The sequence below is a fragment of the Tripterygium wilfordii genome, chromosome 8 (assembly GCF_013401445.1).
Source record: "Tripterygium wilfordii isolate XIE 37 chromosome 8, ASM1340144v1, whole genome shotgun sequence".
NCBI classification, from domain to species: Eukaryota; Viridiplantae; Streptophyta; class Magnoliopsida; order Celastrales; family Celastraceae; genus Tripterygium; species Tripterygium wilfordii.
This window is the reverse complement of record NC_052239.1, coordinates 7,420,785-7,435,551: the sequence shown is the minus strand read 5'-3', so window position 1 is coordinate 7,435,551 and position 14,767 is coordinate 7,420,785.

Below are 14,767 nucleotides of genomic sequence, written 5' to 3'. Positions count from 1 at the left end.
GTTCATCCATAAAATTGAGCAATCCTAAGGCATCAAAAAAGACCGTTATACTCTATTTAGTGTTCTTAGAAGTCTTAAATTGCTAGTTTAGCTTTTGGACAACGTTTCGTCAGGTAAAAAAGCCAATACACCAAGTTAAGTTCAACATTTCACGAACCGTGAAAAACTTGTCCATGCATAGAATTGAGCATTCCTAAGGCATCAAAATAGACCGTTATACTCTATTTAGCGTTCTTAAAAGTCTTAAATTGCAAGTTTAGCTTTTGGACAACGTTTCGTTCGGTAAAAAAGCGAATAGCCCAAGTTAAGTTCAAAATTGCACGAAACGTGACAAACTTGTCCATGCATAGAATTGAGCATTCCTAAGGTATCAAAATAGACCGTTATACTCTATTTAGTGCTCCTAGAAGTCTTAATTAGCTAGTTTAGGTTTTGGACAACGTTTCGTTAGGTAAAGAAGCCAATAGACCAAGTTAGGTTCAAAATTGCACGAAACATGAAAGACTTGTCCATGCATAGAATTGAGCATTCCTAAGGTATCCAAATATACTGTTCTACTCTATTTAGTGTGCCTAGAAGTGTTAACTTGCTAGTTTATCTTTTGGATAACTTTTCGTTAGGTAAAGAAGCCAATAGGCCAAGTTAAGTTCAAAATTACACGAAACGTGAAAAAATTGTCCATGCATAGAATTGAGCATTTTTAAGGCATCAAAATAGACCGTTATACTCTATTGGGTGTTCTTAGAAATCTTAACTTGCTAGTTTAGCTTTTGCACAACGTTTCGTTAGGTAAAGAAGTCAATAGACCAAGTTAAGTTCAAAATGGCACGAAACGTGAAAAACTTGTCCATGCATAGAATTGAGCTTTCCTAAGGCATCAAAATAGACCGTTATACTATATTTAGTGCTTTTAGAAGTCTTAATTAGCTAGTTTAGCTTTTGGACAACGTTTCGTTAGGTAAAGAAGCCAATAGACCAAGTTAGTTTCAAAATTGCACGAAACATGAAAGACTTGTCCACGCATAGAATTGAGCATTCCTAAGGTATCCAAATAGATTGTTCTACTCTATTTAGTGTGCCTAGAAGTGTTAACTTGCTAGTTTAGCTTTTGGATAAATTTTCGTTAGGTAAAGAAGCCAATAGACCAAGTTAAGTTCAAAATTACACGAAACGTGAAAAAATTGTCCATGCATAGAATTGAGCATTTCTAAGGCATCAAAATAGACCTTTATACTCTACTTAGTGTTCTTAAAAGTCTTAAATTGCATGTTTAGCTTTTGGACAACGTTTCGTTCGGTAAAGAAGCCAATAGCCCAAGTTAAGTTCAAAATTGCACAAAACGTGACAAACTTGTCCATGCATAGAATTGAGCATTCCTAAGGTATCAAAATAGACCGTTATACTATATTTAGTGTTATTAGAAGTCTTAACTTGCTAGTTTAGCTTTTGGACAACGTTTCGTTAGGTAAAGAAGCTAATAGACCAAGTTAAGTTCAAAATTTCACGAAACATGAAAAACTTGTCCATGCATAGAATTGAGCATTCCTAAGGCATCAAAATAGACTGTTATACTCTATTTAGTGTTCTTAGAAGTCATAACTTGCTAGTTTAGCTTTTAGATAACGTTTCGTTACGTAAAGAAGCCAATAGACCAAGTTAAGTTCAAAATTTCACAAAACATGAAAAACTTGTCCATGCATAGAATTGAGCATTCCTAAGGCATTAAAATAGACCGTTATACTCTATTTAGTGTTCTTAGAAGTCTTAACTTCCTAGTTTAGCGTTTGGACAATGTTTCGTTAGGTAAAGAAGCCAATAGACCAAGTTAAGTTCAAAATTGGACGAAACATGAAAAACTTGTCCGTGCATAGAATTGAGCATTCCTAAAGCATCAAAGTGGACCATTGTACTCTATTTAGTATTCTTAGATGTCTAACTTGCTAGTTTAGCTTTTGGACAATGTTTCGTTCGGTAAAGAAGCCAGTAGACCAAGTTAAGTTCAAAATTGCACGAAACGTTAAAAACTTGTCCATGCATAGAATTGAGCATTCCTAAGGCATCAAAATAGACCGTTATACTCTATTTAGTGTTCTTAGAAGTATTCAATTCCAAGTTTAGCTTTTGGACAACGTTTCGTTCGGTAAAGAAGCCAATAGCTCAAGTTAAGTTCAAAATTACACGAAACGTGACAAACTTGTCCATGCATAGAATTGAGCATTCCTAAGGTATCAAAATAGATCGTTATACTCTATTTAGTGCTCCTAGAAGTCTTAATTAGCTAGTTTAGCTTTTGGACAACGTTTCATTAGGTAAACAAGCCAATAGACCAAGTTAGGTTCAGAATTGCACGAAACATGAAAAACTTGTCCATGCATAGAATTGAGCATTTCTAAGGCATCAAAATAGACCGTTATACTCTATTTAGTGTTCTTAGAAATCTTAACTTGCTAGTTTAGCTTGTGGACAACGTTTTTTTTGGTAAAGAAGTGAATAGACCAAGTTAAGTTCAAAATTTCAGGAAACATGGAAAACTTGTCCATGCATAGAATTGAGCATTCCTAAGGCATCAAAATAGACTGTTATACTCTATTTAGTGTTCTTAGAAATCTTAACTTGCTAGTTTAGGTTTTGGACAACGTTTCGTTAGGTAAAGAAGCCAATAGACCAAGTTAAGTTCAAAATAGCACAAAACGTGAAAAACTTGTCCATGCATAGAATTGAGCGTTTGTAAGGCATCGTTATCCTCTATTTGGACAATGTTTCGTTCGGTAAAGAAGCCAGTAGACCAAGTTAAGTTCAAAATTGCACGAAACGTTAAAAACTTGTCCATGCATAGAATTGAGCATTCCTAAGGCATCAAAATAGACCGTTATACTCTATTTAGTGTTCTTAGAAGTCTTAACTTGCTAGTTTAGCTGTTGGACAACGTTTCGTTAGGTAAAGAAGCCAATAGACCAAGTTAGGTTCAAAATTGCACGAAATGTGAAAAACTTGTCTATGCATAGAATTGAGCATTCCTAATGTATCAAATTGGAACGTTATACTTTATTTAGTGTTCTTAGAAGTATCAACTTGCTAGTTTAGCTTTTGGACAACGTTTCGTTAGGCAAAGAAGCCAATAGACCAAGTTAAGTTCAAAATGGTATGAAACACGAAAACTTGTCCACGCATAGAATTGAGCATTCCTAAGGCATCAAAATAGACCGTTATACTCTATTTAGTGTTCTTAGAAGTCTTAAATTTCAAGTTTAGCTTTTGGACAACGTTTCGTTCGGTAAAGAAGCCAATAGCCCAAGTTAAGTTCAAAATTGCACGAAACGTGACAAACTTTCCCAGGCATAGAACTGAGCATTCCTAAGGTATCAATATAGACCGTTTTGCTCTATTTAGTGCTCCTCGAAGTCTTAATTAGCTAGTTTAGCTTTTGGACAACGTTTCGTTAGGTAAAGAAGGCAATAGACCAAGTTAGGTTCAAAATTGCACGAAACATGAAAAACTTGTCCATGCATAGAATTGAGCATTCCTAAGGTATCAAAATAGACTGTTATACTCTTTTTAGTGTTCCTAGAAGTCTTAACTTGCTAGTTTAGCTTTTGGATAACTTTTCGTTTGGTAAAGAAGCCAATGGACCAAGTTAAGTTCAAAATTACACGAAACGTGAAAAAGTTGTCCATGCATAGAATTGAGCATTCCTAAGGCATCAAAATAGACCATTATACTCTGTTTAGTGTTCTTAGAAGTCTTAAATTGCTAGTTTAGCTTTTGGACAACGTTTCGTTAGGTAAAGAAGCGAATAGACCAAGTTAAGTTCAAAATTTCACGAAACATGAAAAACTTGTCCATGCATAGAATTGAGCATTCCTAAGACATCAAAATAGACCGTTATACTATATTTAGTGTTCTGAGAAGTCTTAACTTGCTAGTTTAGCTTTTGGACAACGTTTCGTTTGGTAAAAAAGCCAATAGACCAAGTTAAGTTCGAAATTTCACGAAACGTGAAAAACTTGTCCATCCATAGGATTGAGCATTCCTAAGGCATCAAAATAGACCGTCATCCTCTATTTAGTGTTCTTAGAAGTCTTAAATTGCTAGTTTATCTTTTGGACAGTGTTTCGGTCGGTAAAGAAGCCAATAGACCAAGTTAAGTTCAAAATTGCACGAAACATTAAAAACTTGTCCATGCATAGAATTGAGCATTCCTAAGGCATCAAAATAGACCGTTATACTCTATTTAGTGTTCTTAGAAGTCTTAAATTGCTATTTTAGCTTTTGGGCAATGTTCTGTTCGGTAAAGATGCCAATAGACCAAGTTATGTTCAAAATTGCACAAAACGTTAAAAACTTGTCCATGCATAGAATTGAGCATTCCTATGGCATCAAAATAGAACATTATACTCTATTTAGTGTTCTTAGAAGTCTTAACTTGCTAGTTTAGCTTTTGGACAATGTTTCATTCGGTAAAGAAGCCAATAGCCCAAGTTAAGTTCAAAATTGCACGAAACGTGACAAACTTGTCCGTGCATAGAATTGAGCATTCCTAAGGTATCAAAATAGACCGTTATACTATATTTAGTGTCCTTAAAACTCTTAACTTGCCAGTTTAGCTTTTGGACAACGTTTCGTTAGGTAAAGAAGCTAGTAGACCAAGTTAAGTTCAAAATTTCATGAAACGTGAAAAACTTGTCCATGCGTAGAATTGAGCATTCCTAAGGCATAAAAATAGACCGTTATACTCTATTTAGTGTTCTTAGAAGTCATAACTTGCTAGTTTAGCTTTTAGATAACGTTTCGTTAGGTAAAGAAGCCAATAGACCAAGTTAAGTTCAAAATTTCACGAAACATGAAAAACTTGTCCATGGATAGAATTGAGCATTCCTAAGGCATCAAAATAGACCTTTATACTCTATTTAGTGTTCTTAGAAGTCTTAACTTCCTAGTTTAGCGTTTGGACAATGTTTCGTTAGGTCAAGAAGCCAATAGACCAAGTTAAGTTCAAACTTGGACGAAACATGAAAAACTTGTCTATGCATAGAATTGCGCATTCCTAAAGCAACAAAGTGGACCATTGTACTCTATTCAGTATTCTTAGATGTCTAACTTGCTAGTTTAGCTTTTGGACAACGTTTCGTTAGGTAAAGAAGCCAATATAGCAAGTTAAGTTCAAAATGGCACGAAACGTGAAAAACTTGTCCATGCATAGAATTGAGCGTTCGTAAGGCATCAAAATAGACCGTTATCCTCTATTTAGTGTTCTTAGAAGTCTTAAATTGCTAGTTTAGCTTTTGGACAATGTTTCGTTCGGTAAAGAAGCCAGTAGACCAAGTTAAGTTCAAAATTGCACGAAACGTTAAAAACTTGTCCATGCATAGAATTGAGCATTCCTAAGGTATCAAAATAGACCGTTATACTCTATTTATTGTTCTTAGAAGTCTTAAATCGCAAGTTTAGCTTTTGGACAACGTTTCGTTCGGTAAAGAAGCCAATAGCTCAAGTTAAGTTCAAAATTGTACGAAACGTGACAAACTTGTCCATGCATAGAATTGAGCATTCCTCAGGTATCAAAATAGATCGTTATACTCTATTTAGTGCTCCTGGAAGTCTTAATTAGCTAGTTTAGCATTTGGACAACGTTTCGTTAGGTAAAGAAGCAAATAGACCAAGTTAGGTTCAAAATTGCACGGAACATGAAAAACTTGTCCATCCACAGAATTGAGCATTCCTAAGGTATCAAAATAGATTTTTATACTCTATTTAGTGTGCCTAGAAGTCTTAACTTGCTAGTTTAGCTTTTGGATAACTTTTCGTTAGGTAACGAAGCCAATAGACCAAGTTAAGTTCAAAATTACACGAAACGTGAAAAAATTGTCCATGCATAGAATTGAGCATTTCTGAGGCATCAAAATAGACCGTTATACTCTATTTGGTGTTCGTAGAAATCTTAACTTGCTAGTTTAGCTTTTGGACAACCTTCCGTTAGGTAAAGAAACTAATACACCAAGTTAAAATAAAAATTTCAGGAAACGTGAAAAACTTGTCCATGCATAGAATTGAGCATTCTTAAGGCATCAAAATAGACCTTTACACTCTATTTAGTGTTCTTAGAAGTCATAACTTGCTAGTTTAGCTTTTAGATAACGTTTCGTTAGGTAAAGAAGCCAATAGACCAAGTTAAGTTCAAAATTTCATGAAACATGAAAAACTTGTCCATGCATAGAATTGAGCATTCCTAAGGCATCAAAATAGACTGTTATACTCTATTTAGTGTGCCTAGAAGTGTTAACTTGCTAGTTTAGCTTTTGGATAACTTTTCGTTAGGTAAAGAAGCCAATAGACCAAGTTAAGTTCAAAATTACACGAAACGTGAAAAAATTGTCCATGCATAGAATTGAGCATTTTTAAGGCATCAAAATAGACCGTTATACTCTATTTAGTGTTCTTAGAAATCTTAACTTGCTAGTTTAGCTTTTGCACAATGTTTCGTTAGGTAAAGAAGTCAATAGACCAAGTTAAGTTCAAAATGGCACGAAACGTGAAAAACTTGTCCATGCATAGAATTGAGCTTCCTAAGGCATCAAAATAGACCGTTATACTATATTTAGTGCTCCTAGTAGTCTTAATTAGCTAGTTTAGCTTTTGGACAACGTTTCGTTAGGTAAAGAACCAATAGACCAAGTTAGTTTCAAAATTGCACGAAACATGAAAGACTTGTCCATGCATAGAATTGAGCATTCCTAAGGTATCCAAATAGACTGTTCTACTCTATTTAGTGTGCCTAGAAGTGTTAACTTGCTAGTTTAGCTTTTGGATAAATCTTCGTTAGGTAAAGAAGCCAATAGACCAAGTTAAGTTCAAAATTACATGAAACGTGAAAAAATTGTCCATGCATAGAATTGAGCATTTCTAAGGCATCAAAATAGACCGTTATACTCTACTTAGTGTTCTTAGAAGTCTTAAATTGCATGTTTAGCTTTTGGACAACGTTTCGTTCGGTAAAGAAGCCAATAGCCCAAGTTAAGTTGAAAATTGCACAAAACGTGACAAACTTGTCCATGCATAGAATTGAGCATTCCTAAGGTATCAAAATAGACCGTTATACTATATTTAGTGTTATTAGAAGTCTTAACTTGCTAGTTTAGCTTTTGGACAACGTTTCGTTAGGTAAAGAAGCTAATAGACCAAGTTAAGTTCAAAATTTCACGAAACATGAAAAACTTGTCCATGCATAGAATTGAGCATTCCTAAGGCATCAAAATAGACTGTTATACTCTATTTAGTGTTCTTGGAAGTCATAACTTGCTAGTTTAGCTTTTAGATAACGTTTCGTTACGTAAAGAAGCCAATAGACCAAGTTAAGTTCAAAATTTCACAAAACATGAAAAACTTGTCCATGCATAGAATTGAGCATTCCTAAGGCATTAAAATAGACCGTTATACTCTATTTAGTGTTCTTAGAAGTCTTAACTTCCTAGTTTAGCGTTTGGACAATGTTTCGTTAGGTAAATAAGCCAATAGACCAAGTTAAGTTCAAAATTGGACGAAACATGAAAAACTTGTCCGTGCATAGAATTGAGCGTTCCTAAAGCATCAAAGTGGACCATTGTACTCTATTTAGTATTCTTAGATGTCTAACTTGCTAGTTTAGCTTTTGGACAATGTTTCGTTCGGTAAAGAAGCCAGTAGACCAAGTTAAGTTCAAAATTGCACGAAACGTTAAAAACTTGTCCATGCATAGAATTGAGCATTCCTAAGGCATCAAAATAGACCGTTATACTCTATTTAGTGTTCTTAGAAGTATTCAATTCCAAGTTTAGCTTTTGGACAACGTTTCGTTCGGTAAAGAAGCCAATAGCTCAAGTTAAGTTCAAAATTGCACGAAACGTGACAAACTTGTCCATGCATTGAATTGAGCATTCCTAAGGTATCAAAATACATCGTTATACTCTATTTAGTGCTCCTAGAAGTCTTAATTAACTAGTTTAGCTTTTGGACAACGTTTCGTTAGGTAAAGAAGCCAATAGACCAAGTTAGGTTCAAAATTGCACGAAACATGAAAAACTTGTCCATGCATAGAATTGAGCATTCCTAAGGTATCAAAATAGACTGTTATACTCTATTTAGTGTGCCTAGAAGTGTTAACTTGCTAGTTTAGCTTTTGGATAACTTTTCGTTAGGTAAAGAAGCCAATAGACCAAGTTAAGTTCAAAATTACACGAAACGTGAAAAACTTTTCCATGCATAGAATTGAGCGTTTGTAAGGCATCGTTATCCTCTATTTGGACAATGTTTCGTTCGGTAAAGAAGCCAGTAGACCAAGTTAAGTTCAAAATTGCACGAAACGTTAAAAACTTGTCCATGCATAGAATTGAGCATTCCTAAGGCATCAAAATAGACCGTTATACTCTATTTAGTGTTCTTAGAAGTATTCAATTCCAAGTTTAGCTTTTGGACAACGTTTCGTTCGGTAAAGAAGCCAATAGCTCAAGTTAAGTTCAAAATTGCACGAAACGTGACAAAATTGTCCATGCATAGAATTGAGCATTTCTAAGGCATCAAAATAGACCGTTATACTCTATTTAGTGTTCTTAGAAATCTTAACTTGCTAGTTTAGCTTTTGGACAACGTTTTTTTTGGTAAAGAAGCGAATAGACCAAGTTAAGTTCAAAATTTCAGGAAACATGGAAAACTTGTCCATGCATAGAATTGAGCATTCCTAAGGCATCAAAATAGGCTGTTATACTCTATTTAGTGTTCTTAGAAATCTTAACTTGCTAGTTTAGGTTTTGGACAACGTTTCGTTAGGTAAAGAAGCCAATAGACCAAGTTAAGTTCAAAATGGCACAAAACGTGAAAAACTTTTCCATGCATAGAATTGAGCGTTTGTAAGGCATCGTTATCCTCTATTTGGATAATGTTTCGTTCGGTAAAGAAGCCAGTAGACCAAGTTAAGTTCAAAATTGCACGAAACGTTAAAAACTTGTCCATGCATAGAATTGAGCATTCCTAAGGCATCAAAATAGACCGTTATACTCTATTTAGTGTTCTTAGAAGTCTTAACTTGCTAGTTTAGCTTTTAGATAACGTTTCGTTACGTAAAGAAGCCAATAGACCAAGTTAAGTTCAAAATTTCACAAAACATGAAAAACTTGTCCATGCATAGAATTGAGCATTCCTAAGGCATTAAAATAGACCGTTATACTCTATTTAGTGTTCTTAGAAGTCTTAACTTCCTAGTTTAGCGTTTGGACAATGTTTCGTTTGGTAAATAAGCCAATAGACCAAGTTAAGTTCAAAATTGGACGAAACATGAAAAACTTGTCCGTGCATAGAATTGAGCGTTCCTAAAGCATCAAAGTGGACCATTGTACTCTATTTAGTATTCTTAGATGTCTAACTTGCTAGTTTAGCTTTTGGACAATGTTTCGTTCGGTAAAGAAGCCAGTAGACCAAGTTAAGTTCAAAATTGCACGAAACGTTAAAAACTTGTCCATGCATAGAATTGAGCATTCCTAAGGCATCAAAATAGACCGTTATACTCTATTTAGTGTTCTTAGAAGTATTCAATTCCAAGTTTAGCTTTTGGACAACGTTTCGTTCGGTAAAGAAGCCAATAGCTCAAGTTAAGTTCAAAATTGCACGAAACGTGACAAACTTGTCCATGCATTGAATTGAGCATTCCTAAGGTATCAAAATACATCGTTATACTCTATTTAGTGCTCCTAGAAGTCTTAATTAGCTAGTTTAGCTTTTGGACAACGTTTCGTTAGGTAAAGAAGCCAATAGACCAAGTTAGGTTCAAAATTGCACGAAACATGAAAAACTTGTCCATGCATAGAATTGAGCATTCCTAAGGTATCAAAATAGACTGTTATACTCTATTTAGTGTTCCTAGAAGTCTTAACTTGCTAGTTTAGATTTTGGATAACTTTTCGTTAGGTAAAAGCCAATAGACCAAGTTAAGTTCAAAATTACACGAAACGTGAAAAACTTTTCCATGCATAGAATTGAGCGTTTGTAAGGCATCGTTATCCTCTATTTGGACAATGTTTCGTTCGGTAAAGAAGCCAGTAGACCAAGTTAAGTTCAAAATTGCACGAAACGTTAAAAACTTGTCCATGCATAGAATTGAGCATTCCTAAGGCATCAAAATAGACCGTTATACTCTATTTAGTGTTCTTAGAAGTATTCAATTCCAAGTTTAGCTTTTGGACAACGTTTCGTTCGGTAAAGAAGCCAATAGCTCAAGTTAAGTTCAAAATTGCACGAAACGTGACAAAATTGTCCATGCATAGAATTGAGCATTTCTAAGGCATCAAAATAGACCGTTATACTCTATTTAGTGTTCTTAGAAATCTTAACTTGCTAGTTTAGCTTTTGGACAACGTTTTTTTTGGTAAAGAAGCGAATAGACCAAGTTAAGTTCAAAATTTCAGGAAACATGGAAAACTTGTCCATGCATAGAATTGAGCATTCCTAAGGCATCAAAATAGGCTGTTATACTCTATTTAGTGTTCTTAGAAATCTTAACTTGCTAGTTTAGGTTTTGGACAACGTTTCGTTAGGTAAAGAAGCCAATAGACCAAGTTAAGTTCAAAATGGCACAAAACGTGAAAAACTTTTCCATGCATAGAATTGAGCGTTTGTAAGGCATCGTTATCCTCTATTTGGATAATGTTTCGTTCGGTAAAGAAGCCAGTAGACCAAGTTAAGTTCAAAATTGCACGAAACGTTAAAAACTTGTCCATGCATAGAATTGAGCATTCCTAAGGCATCAAAATAGACCGTTATACTCTATTTAGTGTTCTTAGAAGTCTTAACTTGCTAGTTTAGCTTTTAGATAACGTTTCGTTACGTAAAGAAGCCAATAGACCAAGTTAAGTTCAAAATTTCACAAAACATGAAAAACTTGTCCATGCATAGAATTGAGCATTCCTAAGGCATTAAAATAGACCGTTATACTCTATTTAGTGTTCTTAGAAGTCTTAACTTCCTAGTTTAGCGTTTGGACAATGTTTCGTTAGGTAAATAAGCCAATAGACCAAGTTAAGTTCAAAATTGGACGAAACATGAAAAACTTGTCCGTGCATAGAATTGAGCGTTCCTAAAGCATCAAAGTGGACCATTGTACTCTATTTAGTATTCTTAGATGTCTAACTTGCTAGTTTAGCTTTTGGACAATGTTTCGTTCGGTAAAGAAGCCAGTAGACCAAGTTAAGTTCAAAATTGCACGAAACGTTAAAAACTTGTCCATGCATAGAATTGAGCATTCCTAAGGCATCAAATAGACCGTTATACTCTATTTAGTGTTCTTAGAAGTATTCAATTCCAAGTTTAGCTTTTGGACAACGTTTCGTTCGGTAAAGAAGCCAATAGCTCAAGTTAAGTTCAAAATTGCACGAAACGTGACAAACTTGTCCATGCATTGAATTGAGCATTCCTAAGGTATCAAAATACATCGTTATACTCTATTTAGTGCTCCTAGAAGTCTTAATTAGCTAGTTTAGCTTTTGGACAACGTTTCATTAGGTAAAGAAGCCAATAGACCAAGTTAGGTTCAAAATTGCACGAAACATGAAAAACTTGTCCATGCATAGAATTGAGCATTCCTAAGGTATCAAAATAGACTGTTATACTCTATTTAGTGTGCCTAGAAGTGTTAACTTGCTAGTTTAGCTTTTGGATAACTTTTCGTTAGGTAAAGAAGCCAATAGACCAAGTTAAGTTCAAAATTACACGAAACGTGAAAAACTTTTCCATGCATAGAATTGAGCGTTTGTAAGGCATCGTTATCCTCTATTTGGACAATGTTTCGTTCGGTAAAGAAGCCAGTAGACCAAGTTAAGTTCAAAATTGCACGAAACGTTAAAAACTTGTCCATGCATAGAATTGAGCATTCCTAAGGCATCAAAATAGACCGTTATACTCTATTTAGTGTTCTTAGAAGTATTCAATTCCAAGTTTAGCTTTTGGACAACGTTTCGTTCGGTAAAGAAGCCAATAGCTCAAGTTAAGTTCAAAATTGCACGAAACGTGACAAAATTGTCCATGCATAGAATTGAGCATTTCTAAGGCATCAAAATAGACCGTTATACTCTATTTAGTGTTCTTAGAAATCTTAACTTGCTAGTTTAGCTTTTGGACAACGTTTTTTTTGGTAAAGAAGCGAATAGACCAAGTTAAGTTCAAAATTTCAGGAAACATGGAAAACTTGTCCATGCATAGAATTGAGCATTCCTAAGGCATCAAAATAGGCTGTTATACTCTATTTAGTGTTCTTAGAAATCTTAACTTGCTAGTTTAGGTTTTGGACAACGTTTCGTTAGGTAAAGAAGCCAATAGACCAAGTTAAGTTCAAAATGGCACAAAACGTGAAAAACTTTTCCATGCATAGAATTGAGCGTTTGTAAGGCATCGTTATCCTCTATTTGGATAATGTTTCGTTCGGTAAAGAAGCCAGTAGACCAAGTTAAGTTCAAAATTGCACGAAACGTTAAAAACTTGTCCATGCATAGAATTGAGCATTCCTAAGGCATCAAAATAGACCGTTATACTCTATTTAGTGTTCTTAGAAGTCTTAACTTGCTAGTTTAGCTGTTGGACAACGTTTCTTTAGGTAAAGAAGCCAATAGACCAAGTTAGGTTCAAAATTGCACGAAATGTGAAAAACTTGTCTATGCATAGAATTGAGCATTCCTAATGTATCAAATTGGAACGTTATACTTTATTTAGTGTTCTTAGAAGTATTAACTTGCTAGTTTAGCTTTTGGACAACGTTTCGTTAGGCAAAGAAGCCAATAGACCAAGTTAAGTTCAAAATGGTACGAAACACGAAAACTTGTCCACGCATAGAATTGAGCATTCCTAAGGCATCAAAATAGACCGTTATACTCTATTTAGTGTTCTTAGAAGTCTTAAATTTCAAGTTTAGCTTTTGGACAACGTTTCGTTCGGTAAAGAAGCCAATAGCCCAAGTTAAGTTCAAAATTGCACGAAACATGACAAACTTTCCCAGGCATAGAACTGAGCATTCCTAAGGTATCAATATAGACCGTTTTGCTCTATTTAGTGCTCCTCTAAGTCTTAATTAGCTAGTTTAGCTTTTGGACAACGTTTCGTTAGGTAAAGAAGCCAATAGACCAAGTTAGGTTCAAAATTGCACGAAACATGAAATACTTGTCCATGCATAGAATTGAGCATTCCTAAGGTATCAAAATAGACTGTTATACTCTTTTTAGTGTTCCTAGAAGTCTTAACTTGCTAGTTTAGCTTTTGGATAACTTTTCGTTTGGTAAAGAAGCCAATAGACCAAGTTAAGTTCAAAATTACACGAAACGTGAAAAAGTTGTCGATGCATAGAATTGAGCATTCCTAAGGCATCAAAATAGACCGTCATACTCTATTTAGTGTTCTTAGAAGTCTTAACTTCCTAGTTTAGTGTTTGGACAATGTTTCGTTAGGTAAAGAAGCCAGTAGACCAAGTTAAGTTCAAAATTGGACGAAACGTGAAAAACTTGTATATGCATAGAATTGAGCATTCCTAAAGCATCAAAGTGGACCATTTTACTCTATTTAGTATTCTTAGATGACTAACTTGCTAGTTTAGCTTTTGGACAACGTTTCGTTAGGTAAAGAAGCCAATAGACCAAGTTAAGTTCAAAATGGCACGAAACATGAAAACATATCCACGCATAGAATTGAGCATTCGTAAGGCATCAAAATTGACCGTTATCCTCTATTTAGTGTTCTTAGAAGTCTTAAATTGCTAGTTTATCTTTTGGACAGTGTTTCGTTCGGTAAAGAAGCCAATAGACCAAGTTAAGTTCAAAATTGCACGAAACATTAAAAACTTGTCCATGCATAGAATTGAGCATTCCTAAGGCATCAAAATAGACCGTTATACTCTATTTAGTGTTCTTAGAAGTCTTAAATTGCTATTTTAGCTTTTGGACAATGTTCTGTTCGGTAAAGATGCCAATAGACCAAGTTATGTTCAAAATTGCACAAAACGTTAAAAACTTGTCCATGCATAGAATTGAGCATTCCTATGGCATCAAAATAGAATGTTATACTCTATTTAGTGTTCTTAGAAGTCTTAACTTGCTAGTTTAGCTTTTGGACAATGTTTCATTCGGTAAAGAAGCCAATAGCCCAAGTTAAGTTCAAAATTGCACGAAACGTGACAAACTTTTCCGTGCATAGAATTGAGCATTCCTAAGGTATCAAAATAGACCGTTATACTATATTTAGTGTCCTTAAAAGTCTTAACTTGCCAGTTTAGCTGTTGGACAACGTTTCGTTAGGTAAAGAAGCTAGTAGACCAAGTTAAGTTCAAAATTTCATGCAACGTGAAAAACTTGTCCATGCGTAGAATTGAGCATTCCTCAGGCATAAAAATAGACCGTTATACTCTATTTAGTGTTCTTAGAAGTCATAACTTGCTAGTTTAGCTTTTAGATAACGTTTCGTTAGGTAAAGAAGCCAATAGACCAAGTTAAGTTCAAAATTTCACGAAACATGAAAAACTTGTCCATGGATAGAATTGAGCATTCCTAAGGCATCAAAATAGACCGTTATACTCTATTTAGTGTTCTTAGAAGTCTGAACTTCCTAGTTTAGCGTTTGGACAATGTTTCGTTAGGTAAAGAAGCCAATAGACCAAGTTAAGTTCAAAATTGGTCGAAACATGAAAAACTTGTCTATGCATAGAATTGCGCATTCCTAAAGCAACAAAGTGGACCATTGTACTCTATTCAGTATTCTTAGATGTCAC